A 14807-nucleotide genomic window follows, 5' to 3' on the forward strand; every position below is an offset into this window, starting at 1 on the left:
CTTTCTCTCCTCAATGACTGGACAAAGGGACTTCCACCCCTCAGGCTGCCCAAAGATCCCATCATAGCAAGCTCAGTGGGAGCAGCACCTCATCCCCAGATGGCAGATGTTGCTGAACAAGCACAAAACAAAGCTAGCATGGAGGAGTCATGAGGACATGAGTCACTAATTCCTCTCAGCCCTCCTTCCAATTGCCTCCTGCCCCTGAACAGGAAAATATCTACCACAGAGCAAAGGCAGGAACATTCATGGACAGAGAGAAAGCTTGGGATACCACAAATATTATTTAAGGAGCATCTGCTGATTGAAAGAAATTACATATTAGTTCTTGTATATTTGCCTATAGAACATCATAAAGGAAAATTCGATGTCAGCCTGCTAATTCAGCCCAGGGTAACCAGCTCCATTTCCCAGATTTGCAGGGTGCCCCGGCAAAACCTGCAGCACATTCCTGTTTCCAGAGCCACCCCACGGTGCTGACAAGGGGAGAAATGGTTCTGTGCTGTCCTCACCATGAGGAATCCCTCCCAGGGCTGAGGAGTAAATGTGGCTCTTTCAAACAGATTGCCTTCCCTTCACATGGATGTCAGTTAAACAAAGCTATCTTCTCCTATCACAATATTTATGCTGCTACTGGCTCCTCTCTCTCCAAGTCCCTTGCTAGTGAAAGGTGGTGATCAGGAAGGAGGAAAAGTCTGTGTTCTGAGACTCTTCTATTTATGAAAGAGAATGGAAGAAAGATGAAGTGGCATTAATTCATCTTACAATGTTTTCATAGCAGAAAAAAGAGCTGGCAAAAAGTGCATTATGTAAGCTCAGTCAGCCAGCTCCCAGGGCTGTGCTGCCATTTGCCCTAGGCCAATTATATTTTACATGATCAACACACCCAACAATTAAATAATTAATTGGCTTCTTTTGGAAACCCCATAAAACGTCATGGACCAGAGAGTGTTTATCCTGCCTCTGTGATTCCTGCTGAAGAAACATCTGGTTCTTTTTTTCTGCAATCAGCATGAAACCTGAAGGGGCCCGAATTCAAAAGTAATTATATTTGATGTCATTTATGTGCATTACAGGCTGACAAATTTAACTTGTAGGAGTATGTGATCCCACCCTCCCAGCCCAATTTATGTTGATTGCATTTTCAGACAGCCACGGAAAGAGCTGCTGCAGCCTGATAAAAGCTGTTGATCCATCAACTCCTATAACTTCTCCCCAGAGCTCACAATAACAAAATAGTTGTTCTGACCAAAAAGCTGCTGCTAGGCTCTGCTTCTCTTCTAGAGGGATTCTTGTGAGGGAAAACCCCTGGAAATGTGCTTTACACATGCCTTGTGGCAGGTCCTTCATGCTCTCAGCCTTCATCCCTTTAGAAAGAGAAAGCCATTTCCTTTAAAACAGCTTTCACTTGGCCAGCAGCAGAAGACTTCCCTGGGAAGAGTCCACAGAGGCAGAATTGGGAAATCCTCTCAGTGCACTGTGCTGGGAACCCTGAACACATCGTGGCAAAGTTCTCAGTGATGCTCACATTTGTGGGTGCAGTGTCAGGCAGGTGCTGCCTTTGGGAAGAGCAGAAAACCAAAGGCACCTCATCTGCTATGGGCATTGTCATGTATGAGAACAGACAAGTTCAGCCTTCCCCAGTTCTAACAGCTGATCTAAAAATTCAGAAGAGTTATAACAATAAAAAGAAATTACACGTGTTGGGAGAGCTATTGCTCCACCATCACTTTGCACTTTTCTCCCTATAACTGACTTTAAAATTTTATCTGCCTTTAGAAAAAAAGCAGATAATTTTTTTTTTAATTTTTTTTTTTAATTTTATCTGCTTTTAAAAAATTTATCAATGGGCTGGGATGTGAAACAATGCAGCCAGGGCTTGCCACCTTGTAAAGGAGATGTCTCTGGGGAGAATTGGGAAAACTACTTTATGAGTCACTTTATGAGTCTAGAAGTCAGTTCCAGGATGGATGATTGCATCTGTCAATGTAATTCCCTGGGGAGCTATGGGCTCTGGGTCTCCCATTCCTATGGAGCTGTGGGCTCTGTCCCATGCCCTGGCCCCTCTGCAGGGTGCTCACCCTTCCTGCTGAGCTGCCCCAGCCCTTGGACAGGCTGTCCCAGGCAGTTTTGGGGCTGGGACCTGGCCAAGCTTTGGCCGTCCCCACCCACGTGCAGCTGCAGGGCCATACATCAGCCCCAGCACCATATAGCCAGACCACAGAGCTCCTTCTTGCCACTAAAAATACCTCAAATACTTTCCTAATGTTCCTTCTCCACACAAACAGCTTCTGTGGGAGGAGGAAGTGGCTTGCACATTTTTGTCTGGTGGGGTGGTTCACGCTGAGAAAATACTGAAAAACGCCTGGGTGAGACCATGCTGGCAGATGAGCAAAGCAGCTGCCAAATCTGGGCTGAAAAGAAGGAAAATAGGGGAACCCCGAGTGCCTGCTGAAGTTCTGAAAGGTCCTTGAGCTCTACAAACAACCTTTAGGCCAACTGGAAAACTTTCAGGAGAGGTAAGAGCTCACAGAACCACCACCTCTTGGGATTCCCAGCGCCCACTGCTTACAAGCAGGGACTGATGGTGTCTCAAAATCAGGCCCAAAGCACCTCAAACTGGTGCTCAAAAAGCAGGAATAATTCCTGCAGTTTTTACTTAAACAAACACCAGTTTCCCAGGCAAGCTTTGCAAGCTCAACCCAAGTGAGGCACCTTTTGTACAGAGAATTTGCAGCAATAGGAACAAAGGCCACTTACCTGGGCAGGTAACTTAGCCAAGCCAGCATTCCTAACTCCTGTGGAATATTCCTCAGCTCACCCTCAGGCCATGTGCTAGAGGCAGCACACATTCAATTATTTGTAGCACCTCAGGAGGGATTCTCAGACCAAACTTCTGAACCACAGTGGCAATTCAGGGGGGGAAACTTGTCCTGGTCATGCCTGCATTTCACCTTTTCTGCACAGAGAACACAAATCCCCACCAAAGACAAGGCTATTCCCAATAAAATATGTCTCCTTCCTTGAACTATATGGTTCATTTTTATCCCCCAAATCATTCTTGTTGCTAAAAGAATCTTGGTGTATTTATTCCAACACCTGTCAAATGTAAAAGACATCAGAAAGATCTCTTATTCTGCTCTGCAAACCAAGAACTTAGAGATAGAGTGAGGCTCTGGACAAGCAGTTTTTTCCTGAGTCAGGTGTGTTATAACAAACCCCCCAAACCCAGAAGTTATCACTGGCTGACCAGTTGTTCCCACTTCTTGTGGCTTTTGAGCTCAGCCACGCTATCTGAAACCCTTCTTCAGGCTCTGGGAGCTGAAATCTCCCTGTTCAAAGTTAAGAAGTGCTCACAGAAATTAATGAGGGCAGTAGCACCAAAAAAGAGAAGGAGCAAGCAGGCTAATGATGGCAATCTGTTACAGCACACAGTTGTTCCCTAAATTAATATCTGTCCATGGCATAATGGCACACTCCTGATAGGATTTAGCTGCTTGCATCTTGCCTCATTGCCTCTGTGAATGATGGAGCCTCTACCCCAAGATCTCCTACTGGCTATCAGTCCTTGCAGTCTAAGGGCACACAGGTTGGCTGTGTTTTCCCAGGAAATCTGCTCTGGACTTTCCTGGGAATCAAGTTTTCACAGCAACAAACAGCCCAGCCTTTATGGGCTGGAGCTCTGGAGGGGCTCTCCTCTCCCTGCAGAGGGTTTTGGGCTCACAGGGCATCTTGGAGCATCCCTCCTGGACCAAGCTTTCTCAAACAATCCTCAGAAAAGCTGAGAACCCTGGCTTTTCCCCAGACACCCAGGACTCAGTGGTTAGGGGTATCCACCATGGCTTTAGCAGGTTCAGGTTTATTTCTCCCCTCTGCTTGGGCAGGTTTGAATCCACACCTTCCACTGAATTCCCTAGCCAGGGGAGGATGTTGTGTACACAAGGAGGGCTCCTGCAGACTTCTTCTGAAGCCCTTCCAGTGTGCTTGGGCTGAGGAAGCATTCACTGGGCAGAGAGAGCACAAGTGAGAGAATAAGCATGACTCCATTGCCTGGTGATGAGGGCACTCCCAAAGGGAGGAGACCTCAGCTTTGTTCCTGCTCTAATGGCCATTTAATGTTCTACCATTAGATTATATCATTATATAATAATGATTATATCATCCTGTACCAATACCCTTCATATTGCATGCACACATTTGTATTCAAGTGAAATGGAAAGCAGCCATTTGAGTGAGAGACAGATTTTTCTCTAACATCCTTCCCACAGGGTGCCATCAGTGCTGCCCTGTGAAGCCATCCTTGTTCTTTCCCTTCCTCTGGACAATCAGCTGTTCACAGGGAGGAGACAAGGATCTGACTCCATGTTCCAGAAGGCTTGATTTATTATTTTATCATATATACTACATTAAAACTGCACTAAAAGAATAGAAGAAAAAGTTTCATCAGAAGGCTAGCTAAGAATACAATAGGAAAGAATGCTAACAAAGGCTTGTAGAATCTGAAGAAGGAATAGAGATGGAAGCAAGTTTTGATATAGAAGAAAAGAATTGCTGAGCCAGCCTTACTGGATAACCAAGGAGGCAAAGGGTGTGTTAGTTAGATGGGGTTTTATGGCTTAGAGCAGAAGATAAACCCACCCCAAACAGGAAGATGTTTTTACCAAGCACAAAGACAGCACAGGCAAACAAGTCAGCAATGCTGCAAGTAGAGAAAAGGTCTCAGAATTCTCCACTACAGGAGAACTGAAAAACAACTTCTAGCTTAAACTGTAATGTACTGACTTTTAGTGATTGGAGAACAGTAACATGAATATGGTAATTATAGCAGTTATGATAGGCTACAGATAATAGTTAAGGTATTGATTGGTTCTGCTGTATTAAGATGCTCAGCAAAGAAAAGTATATAATGCATTGTAACAGAAAAGTATATAATGCAATGTAACCAAAACTAAAGGTCTCCAGGCCTGCCTGCAGCAGGGAGCCTAGCACAGAATTTCAGACACCATTATATGGAATACATGTTGGATGTTTGTTACCTGAGCCCTCTCCTGCATCCAACTCAAAGCCATCTCCTAAAGGCCACTCCGTTCAGCCCAGCAGAGCCCTAAATTCTGGACCAGACTCCCTCCTTTTCCTTAGATCTCCCAATATAAGCAGATCTGTGTCTAGCTAATAAGCAGATGGGCGAGTTCAGAGGAAAACTGAAGTGATAATGTTGCTAGGAGTTTCAGAATTATTTCATAGTGGCTGCAATGCTTTAGGGAGGGGTATCTGTAATCATGCAGCTTATGATTCATGGTTGGTATGATGAGGTTGTGGCTGAAAACTGCCCAGTCCTTGCCCTGGCATGGATATTTATAGATGGGTAAGGCAGGAACAGCTGGGTATCAAAGGGAGAGCCCTTTGGACCTAGTTATTAAAAGCAGAACAATTATATCAAGCAGTGAGTGTGGCTCTAAAATAAATGCCATGCCATAAACAAAGGCCATGCACATAAAAGTTAGCAGAATAATGATCATTCTCTGAAAACTTAAAACTCTTGTGCCTCTGGCCACCTGGATGCTTCAACCAGGCATTAGAACTTCCTTTAAAAACTGAGAAAGTGAGATGTGGAGTGAACTGGGAGCAGGGCATGGGCTACTTGTGCTTCCCTCAGCGTTGTACACACATTTTCTCTTTCTTTTCTTGGCTTTGTGAGAGCTATGAATCAGCCCTGCCATGGATACAGTCTAACAAAGAGGTGTCTGTGTTTTATTGGGGGGGAACATATGTCTTCCTACATCACTCATGGGTAATGTTAACAAAACTGCCTAATGCCAGTAAAAACCTATACATAGAGACACATAGATATACAGAGACATCTTGGGAAAAAATGGGAAAAAAATTGAAATTTTTTATGTAGAACTTCAACTTAACAAATCCACTGCAAAAAGATCTCCATCCATTGCTCATCATTGACTGCTGCATCTTGCTTATGTGCCAGAATGTAAAAAAGATCTTAAAATATCCAACTATCTCCATGCTTAGGGGATCATACTCTTATTCTCTCAGGCAAATGTTGATTATAGAACATTTATCATTACACACTGGCTGAGTTAGACTGGTGATGCCTGTAAATCAGAGGAGAGGAGCGCAGGGCTGAGCTGCTCTGACACCTTCTCTGTCCCATTCCCACCTGCCCCTGGGTCACTGTCCCAGCCCTGCTCCCGCAGGATCTCAGCTCTGGGCTGAGCAGGGACTGCCCTGGGGTCTGCATTCCTCCATGCAGTTCATTTCCAATGGGAAAGATGGATTTTAGTGAGAGTATCATGAACCAAACTCTGCTCTGCTTTGAAAATTACTTTAAAATATCATGCGCTAAGAAGGTATTCCCTTTCATCCAATCAATCTATTCATAAAGCAAAACCTCTAGAATGTAGCACCTATATTAAACAGCTATTTTAATTCAGCAGACCTAAGCTGAATTCACTGTAGCCAGGAGCCTTTCTTTCTGAGGGAGTGCACCCTGGATGAATTTGAGAGGAATTTTACAATTGCCTTCCCTCCTGACCTCTCAGACATGTCTGCATGCAAAATATATACACACACATCTATCCCCCACTTAATTTTTTTAATGGAGATCTGATGCTGCATCAGGGTACAGGATTCAGAACCACAAAACTTTAAGAAATGGGAGTTGGACATTCTGCCCCCGGACCAGCCTATGGACTTTTTTATTACAGAAAAATGTTACCAGCCCCTCAGCCATAGTAATTTTATGTACACTTTGTTCAAGGCTTTGCTGTGTTTATCTCATGAGCCTGATAAATCCTGGTTTCATGAACTTCCCACTGTTCTGTTGTCTCACTCCTCTGAAAGTCAGCAGTGATATCTCACAGCCCCTCCTCCTGCACTGTGGCCATGTGTGAACAGCCTTTAATTTCTTCATGCAGAAAGGAAAAACACTGGTCTCAAGAACAGCAAGATTCTCGAATGCAGAAACATCTGTCTACCAGAATTTTAATCAAGAACAAAGCTCAATTCTTGTAAGCTTTCCCACCAGCAGCAGCAAGAATACACCATGTTTCCTGTCATGATGACCTTTGTCTTTGAGTGAGAGAACAGCAAAACAAGAAAAGAACAAATACAAAGTTCCTAGAGGGGAGCATAGCATGTCCTGCCTCTACAGCACATCACAGGACAAGCAAGAATTAAAAACCTTAAAGAAAGACATCACAAAGGCAGATGCCAGCACAAAAGTAGATAAAGCTAAAGGAAGAAAAAACAATTATTCCACCTACCACATCCTCTGGAACACCAGTTTGGGATTTCCAGGGAGTTTAATGCCATTGTTTGTGGTAAACACCAACCTGGGCACAGCTCAGTACCGGGATCTCTTGTTCCAGTGATTGTTGCATTGTTTAGGAAAACAAACGTGGAAGAGGTGAACCAGGTCCTGGCTCTGTGCTGTCCCTGAAACACAGGAGCGTTGCTGAAGGGAGGGAATAAAGGAAAACACAGAGACACACAAAAAACCACCAAACTGCAACAATAATCCAAAGACATTGGCAACAAAAGGAGAAGCAGAGAGGAGCAAAAAGTCTCAGAAATAAATTAACCTCAAATTCAGAATCTTCCTCTTCTTCCACCAATTTTTGGTGGTGCTTTTTCACTGGTAGCATTCTTTCCAGTGGAGAGTGCTCCACATTAAGCCTGACTTTCAGAGTATTGTTTTAATATTGTTCTCTAAAACAGAGAAAAACACTTCATAACAAAAGCTGTCATTATCTCAGACAGGAGACAACATATCACCCCTGTGGACAAAAACAAAAGTTTTCAAATGGAAACTGAAACAGAGGCAGGCCCTGCTGTGGTTAATTCTCCTTTAGTCACCAACAGCACAAACCTCTGTGTGCAATGATATACACAATGCACAGAATCTCTACAAGGCCACCTAAACCTACATCAGATTCAACATCTTGAATCAAAGTTTCAAGATTAGAGCTCAAGAGCCAACACTCCTTCATGAACATCCCAAGCGTGTAAAAAGTCAAGCTGAATCTGTCACCAAATCCTCCTATCAGGCCTGTGTAAACTCACTGAAATCTGCTGTGCTTGCAGCAGAACCTGACTTCATTTACCTCCAAAATAATTAACACAAACCTTTTACTGCCTGACTTAATTTATCCCCCAAAACAATTAACACAAACCTTTTACTGCCTGGGGTGGGAGGGCTGTGTGCAAAGCAAGGTCCCCAAGCAAGCTCATTTCCAGGAGCAGCAGCTTGAAATCAGTCTTTGCCAAAAGCTCTTCAGAACTTCTGAAAAAAAAAAAAAAGTTTCATTTTTTAGTATTGAATTCTGAATTTCAGACACTCAGTTCAGGGTGCCTTTCTGTTGGACCTTGAGCCAGAGAAATCTGCTGAATTCTCCATCAGTTACCACACTGCAGCCCCTTGGTCTTGTGGAGGCATTTAACTGAAATGTGCAGACTATCTTAAATGTGCAATACAGGGGAATTTAAAATTTTCTCACATTTTGCAGCTAGCTTCACGTGCAGCCAGTGCCTAGGTTTAGGTAGAACAGGTTCCTATGGAAAACTTGAAAGCAACAGATTTACTTTCAGCTGCAGGAAAAAAAGCCCATGTACTGTGATACAGCTCACTTTTCACACCTATTCCATGTCAACACCTGTTTGGCTGTAGGTATTTGAAAAAGGAATGACTTACCCTAACACTTCTGTAGAAGCACTTTATTTCTACATACATGATTTATTTTAATTTTATTTCAAGTTATTCAACATAAGCTATTTCTAGTATATATCTATAATGCATTGTGTGCAGAAAGAGACTCTCTGATGCACACAGAGCAGTGAGTTCTGGGGAGGCAGATCATTTCCTTCACTTAATAATAGTTTTCTTTCCTCTTGGCTGCAGACTTTCATAACTAGCACCATGCCAAACATTCGGAGGCTGGATTATGGCCTGTCGTACTTGATTATTTTTGTCAGCAGGCTGACCCAGCGTGGCCTTTTCTTGTGTTGTTCCTTCTGTTTCCATTTTTCATGTCATCCAGCTTTTCATCTTGTCAATCAGCTTTTGACTTCCTGATTAAAGTGTCTGTCACACGAGCAGCCTGGTCTCCAGTCAGTTGTTTAATTTGTTCCTCATGGCATCCAATTGAGTTATTCATCTGGCCCAGCTGTTCCCAAGTGCTTCCAGCATCACTTTCTCGCGTGTTTGGGTTTAACCTCTAGATCTATGTACAACAGTGTGAATTGTTCCATTCATTCTGTTGACTGTGGGTTGCTCTGCCTCTGTCTGATGCCTTGACACTGCTAGGAAGGCTGCTACTGTATTCTGTGGCTTAACCAGCTGAGGAAAAAGCACTATTTCACCCTGCTGTTATGGTAACAAGTACAACCAAACACACTCCTACCCCAGCGTTAGGCCCAGTCTTTAACAATTAGGAACACGTAATGGAAAACTCTGCTCTCAGGGATCTGAATCCACCCAAAAAATAATGTTGATGACACTTGGCAGGAGGAGAGAAACGCTGCTTTGCCAGGAATTTTTAGCATTCACTTGAAACCAGTTCTCTTCATTATCGTGAGGGCTGTTTGCTCCGTGCCAAGTCTAGGCCTGGTATGAAGCAGCCATAACTCCCAGTGACTTATGTGGGAGTTGCACAAGCTCACAGCAGGGCTAAATTTGGGGATCTGACTGAAGACACACAGCTCCTGCTGGAACAATGGAATTTAAATCAATTCGGTGTCATCGCAGCAGAACGCTTAAATCTTGTTGTGTTGCGTTAATTGCTGCTTTTCAGCAAGAATTAGGCAAGAAGGACTAGCATTAAATTCTGACTCTAGTCCACGTTTTTTCCCCTCTGGAACAATAACTGCTGTGCCTCAGTTTCCCTACAGGATATAGCAATGCACACATTACATTGGGATGAAGGAATGATGGTTATTAAATAAGTTAAAGATGACAAATGCTGAGTGTCATTATTTATGATTCATAGAAACTAACCTAACTGAGGATAACGCTGGATTGGTTTTGAATTGTGTGTTACAGGGGAGGAAGACATTGTCTGATAACAAACTTCCATGTTTTTATGGGGCTCAGGTGAAGTCCATGCCATAGGGCACATGCTGATTGTTTTAGGGTTTAGGAGAATGTCTTCTTCTTCTCAGTTCCTCCATTGTTTCATCCTTTTGCCCTGTCTTCTACTGCATCACAAAGCATTGCCATCTGCTGCTGGCAGGATGACTCAATTACCCTTCTCATACAAGAAATCCTCTGCCTTGGTGTAAATTTATATCACATTTACATAAGATTTATCTGATAAAAGTGTAGAGCGAAAAATTCCGTCTCAAGCTGGGTAGATTTTTGGCAGATTGCAGCTTTTTCCCCATTGTGCTGACACCAGTTTCTCCACAGACACACCAGTATCCAAAGCGCTGATTCCATAGCGCTGTGAGTTTTCAGCAGAGTTTTGTGTACCAGGAGAGCTGTATCAGAGCAGAATTAACTCAGACTTTTTCCTTCTCTTATTCTCTCTCCCTTCTTCTTTTTCCTTGGATAAACACCCTAAAGTTTTGTTTGCTTGTTAAGAAAACTTTCCAATTGTGATTTTGCATTTATTCGGAAAACAAAGACGTGCAAAGGATCAGAAAATATCTCCAGCAGCATTTGGAGCTTGAAGCCATGATGCATCCAAAAGATCCCTGCTTTCCTCTTACTTTGCCTCAGACTCTGTAGAGACACCCAAAGGACCTTTTTGACAGAATGCAACCTGGCTTTAATAGAACTAAATGGCTTCCATTCTACTGGAGGTTTGTTTGAGGAGGACAGGTCCTGAAAAACACTACTGTGAAACCAATAATAATAATAATAATAATAACAATAATAATAATTTAAAATCATTCGTGTTCAAAGTGCATTTTATCTGGTATGAGTTTGTATTTTCTAACTTCTAACTTTTAGGACAGGTTAAAAAATAAGGCAGAACAGGGTGAACATGTGCACTCAGCCTAATAATTTTGCACTTTCTGTCAGTATCTGAGTCTCTCCTGGGTGGAAAAGCAGAAGGAGATAGTTATGCTAAACAAGCAGCATCCCTCGGCCACAAGAAATGGATCATTCACAACGGGCTGTGCAGTTTGCTGGTACTGCTGGGCTTGCTTGGAAACTTTGCCCTCAGTCCTGAATTTAGTGCCTTGTACATTTTCCATGTAGCTCGACTCCTTCTTGGTTAGTCAAGAAAATAATTGCAGGATGTCTCAGAGCTGCCCTTCCCCCAGCATCTTGTATCACAAAATAACTCCAGGCGCAATATGTTATGCAAGTCTGTGATCATCCCTCTAATTTCTTATAAAAGATATGACCTCGTTATCAATGAAGATATTTTTAAAGCACTGATCATCTGAGTTAAAACTTCATGGAGAGAAATGCAAAATGCATTCTTATCTCTCTTAAAGGCCAACTCCACGCTGGTGGCACTCAATTCAAATTCCATGTGGTTTTCTTTGCAACCAGAGCCAACTACACCACTTGTGGAGATGCACAAGATAGAAGCTGAAATTCTGTGGGGCAGTGAAACTCTTGAGAGGTTATGCTATGGGAGCCTGGTATTCCAGCATTATGCTACAATACTTGCGGGGGTACTGACTTTACTAACACCTGAGAAGGGCATTTGTCTGCCAGGCACATCATTTTCAGGCTAATTCCAATAATTTGAGCAGTATATACTCTAAACCAGGGCAGTTATTCAGCTGCATTTCAGGACCATTTCTGAGTAGGTTATGCAGGAGAATGCAGCTGTCAGATTCTGACACCTTTTGGTTTGTGCATTACCCAGTAATCAGCAAGAAATCCATTTTACTCCCAGTGCTCAATATGGACTGCAATGGGAGTACAATCCATATCTTCCACAGACATTTTACACTTGTTCCCTTTCTTTTTTCCCTCCTTTCCTTTACTTTCAGCCGGAAAGAAAGGTTTCTCCAGGTAAAGGTGAAGCTCTGTGCACACATTTTGCTCTTTCTGCACCTACCAAGAGGGTGTCTGTGCTCTGAGCAGACAGAAGATCTGCAGCCCCCTCATTCCTTTTACCTTTGATGTTCTCAAGCAGTGACTGAAATATCAATATGTTTACTGAGCACAGAGGAAAAGCACTTTGCCCAGGGTGAATAACTGGTTTTAGGATGGCTTACAAGAACCTCCTCTGTGGAAGAGGACGAGCTTCAGGGCACATATAAATATGCAAGCTAGACTGTAGTCATCCTCCCAGCCAGAAGAAATGCCTGTGTTTAACAAGCACATTTCATATGCAACCTGGTTTAGCTTCTGTGCTCTAACGACTCCTGCAATTAAGCTATGCTGGTAGCCAATTAATTCACTTTCTTTTCATATTGAAGGGGCAAACACGGGCAGGTATTTAACCCCTTCTGTGCCCTCAGGCCATCAGCATGCCTAACATGTGGGAGACTGTAATTGTAAACCCTCACAGACACGCTTTTTCTTCTGTTATATTAGGAGGTGACAAAACGAAGCAGCATGATTGAATATTGAAAAGGCTGGAAAACTTTATGGGTATTGCTACTACTAATAGCCACCTTATGTGTAAGTGAAAACTTTGCATGGGAGGATCTAAAAACTTCCCAATATGCATATAAGGATAATTTCACTCATCACTGAACTTCTCTGAGGCAGCCCTAGTGTGTGAAGGGAAGACTCCATCAGACTCACAGGCAGCCCAGCACTCAGTGACAATCCTCAGTGCTCTGTAACCTCACATCAGGACACGTGCTCTGGTGGGGAGGGACACTGTGTGGTCTTCTCCAATTGTAAGCCACTAATTGTCACCAGAGGGGTCATCAAAAGCTATTTTATTCTCCTTTGTTCATCCTGAGTATATGCAGTTGTCAATTTTTCTACAGCTATAAAGAATGGATATTATATACAATATTATTATTGTTGTTATTATTATTAATTTACTTCCAGCTTCAATACATTCAGTTTCAACACATCATCCCATACCTACCTATACTAAACGCTGGACTAGGTGATATTTTCATGCACTCTCATTCCTATTTAAAATCCTGCTGGAAAATTGTGAACTGTCCTTTTTTTAATGTGTGTGAATAGAGCCTTTAATGCTTGAGGTTAAATGAGTGGTGTAGTTTTTGGCTAGGTGTCAAAGACCTAACAGAACTTGTACTATAGTCTTCTCACAGGAAAAAACAAATAGTTTTACACTGAGGTATTTGGGAACAGGTGTGCTGAACAATTACAGAATGTCGCAGCTCCTGGAGGCAGCCCTCCAAGAAGTGAGGTCTGAAAATGCGTGGCAGCACTACCACACTGATAAAATGCCTGCTGCCAAATCCCAGCGGGCAGGGGGGACCCTGAGTGCAGCACCAGGAGAGGATGTGCTCACTGGTGTCAGGGCATGAAGCAGCCAGAGCTGCTGCCAAGAGGTTTGGGAGGAAAACAAAAGGAAATTTCCATTTTGTTCCCACCCCAGAGCAGCAAACCCCCCTGGCCACAGCAATGGGCTGCATGGAGCCATCAGCACCTCTTGGTGCTCTACAAACTGAGCAGCAGCTGCTTCTGCTGGTTCTGCTCTCTCCCAAGCACCCCATCCACATCCCTGGTTTACCTCATCTCCTTCTCCTTCCCATTCTCTGCTGGAAATCCACTCTGCCGTGTTTCTCTTTCCTGGTTATGATCCAAGTCACAACAACTCTTCCACGGAAGTTGCAAAGCCAAGATTTCACTTCCAACTCCTGATTTCTAAAAGATATCCAGAAACAATAGTAAGCATCTCAAAGCTGTTATTTGTCCACAAAAAACAAGTCCAGCCTTCAAACCATCCCCTGAAATATGCTCCTGCTTTTACAACAATTATTTGTGTCCCCAGGAACATTTGCATAACAGATCTTTACCAGGATCTCTTAACTTCCTTTGCACTTTGGTACTTTGAGAAAAATACTGTCAGAAACTAATTGGTCTTGTTAATCAATTCTGATTCATCTGCTAGCTCGGGACAAGGTGCACCCCACAAATCCCCACTTCACACCTGCAGTGCTTCCATGTGGCATACAGGGGAGTTCCTCTTTGACTCTCTCCACGGTCAGGTTATGGCCCCACCATTATTTTATTCCATTTTATTCCTGGCCACAGAATTATTCCTCTCCATTTTCAGATTCAGGGGCTCTGTTTGACTCCATGCCCTCCAGATCCCAGGGACAATTCCCCGCCTTTGCCAAGGCTGCCAGGGAACGTTTCATGCTGAAGGATGAAAACATTAGCTGATCTTTGATGCTTAAAGAGAGGGGAGAGACCTCCGGACCTCCCTGCACATTAGACAGGGTAACACATTTGTATGCTCTCAGCAGAGCTGGCGTGTCTCACCAAGGTCAGCTCTGCTCCAGCCTGGCCCAGCAGCCTCCCCAGCCAGGATGCACATCCCAGCTGCCAACCAGGGGCTGAAGTGGGCTGAAGAAATAGAAACAAACCCTAAATCTTGGGCTTGTTTAGAAACAAACCCTAATCCTTTGTCCTGCTGCCGTGTTTCTCTGAAAAGATGACCCTAACAACACCCAGCATGCATGCCCACGCCCCCCCTCAGCCCCAGAGCTCAGAAATGCACACACACTCACCTAAGGTGGGATGGAGAAGAAGTCATTTCACTTTACAATCTAAGGCTGCATCATCTGCTGCTTGAAACACCTAAGAGAGGGAAAAATAAACATTTCAGAAGTATCCATGATTCTCTTTGGGCTTGCCAAGGGAAAGGATGCTCCCACACCAGGCAGGTGAG

At 43.6% G+C, this 14807-nt stretch overlaps 1 long non-coding RNA gene across 2 annotated transcripts in view; it reads right to left on the reverse strand.

Moving 5' to 3' along the window:
* LOC141728947 (uncharacterized) overlaps positions 1-14807 on the reverse strand; it is a 73206-nt gene that overhangs the window by 51995 nt on the left and 6404 nt on the right. The window contains exons 2-5 of one of the 2 annotated variants that reach the window (XR_012580205.1): positions 14647-14716; positions 13644-13777; positions 8190-8299; positions 7350-7452 (exon numbers count right to left, since the gene is read on the reverse strand). This is a non-coding gene — a long non-coding RNA (uncharacterized LOC141728947). Of the gene's footprint in view, positions 1-7280; positions 7453-8189; positions 8300-13643; positions 13778-14646; positions 14717-14807 lie in introns of both variants that reach the window. The other variant, XR_012580204.1, reaches the window with a different exon arrangement.

The sequence above is a fragment of the Zonotrichia albicollis genome, chromosome 4, assembly GCF_047830755.1.
Source record: "Zonotrichia albicollis isolate bZonAlb1 chromosome 4, bZonAlb1.hap1, whole genome shotgun sequence".
In the NCBI taxonomy this organism is placed as follows: Eukaryota; Metazoa; Chordata; class Aves; order Passeriformes; family Passerellidae; genus Zonotrichia; species Zonotrichia albicollis.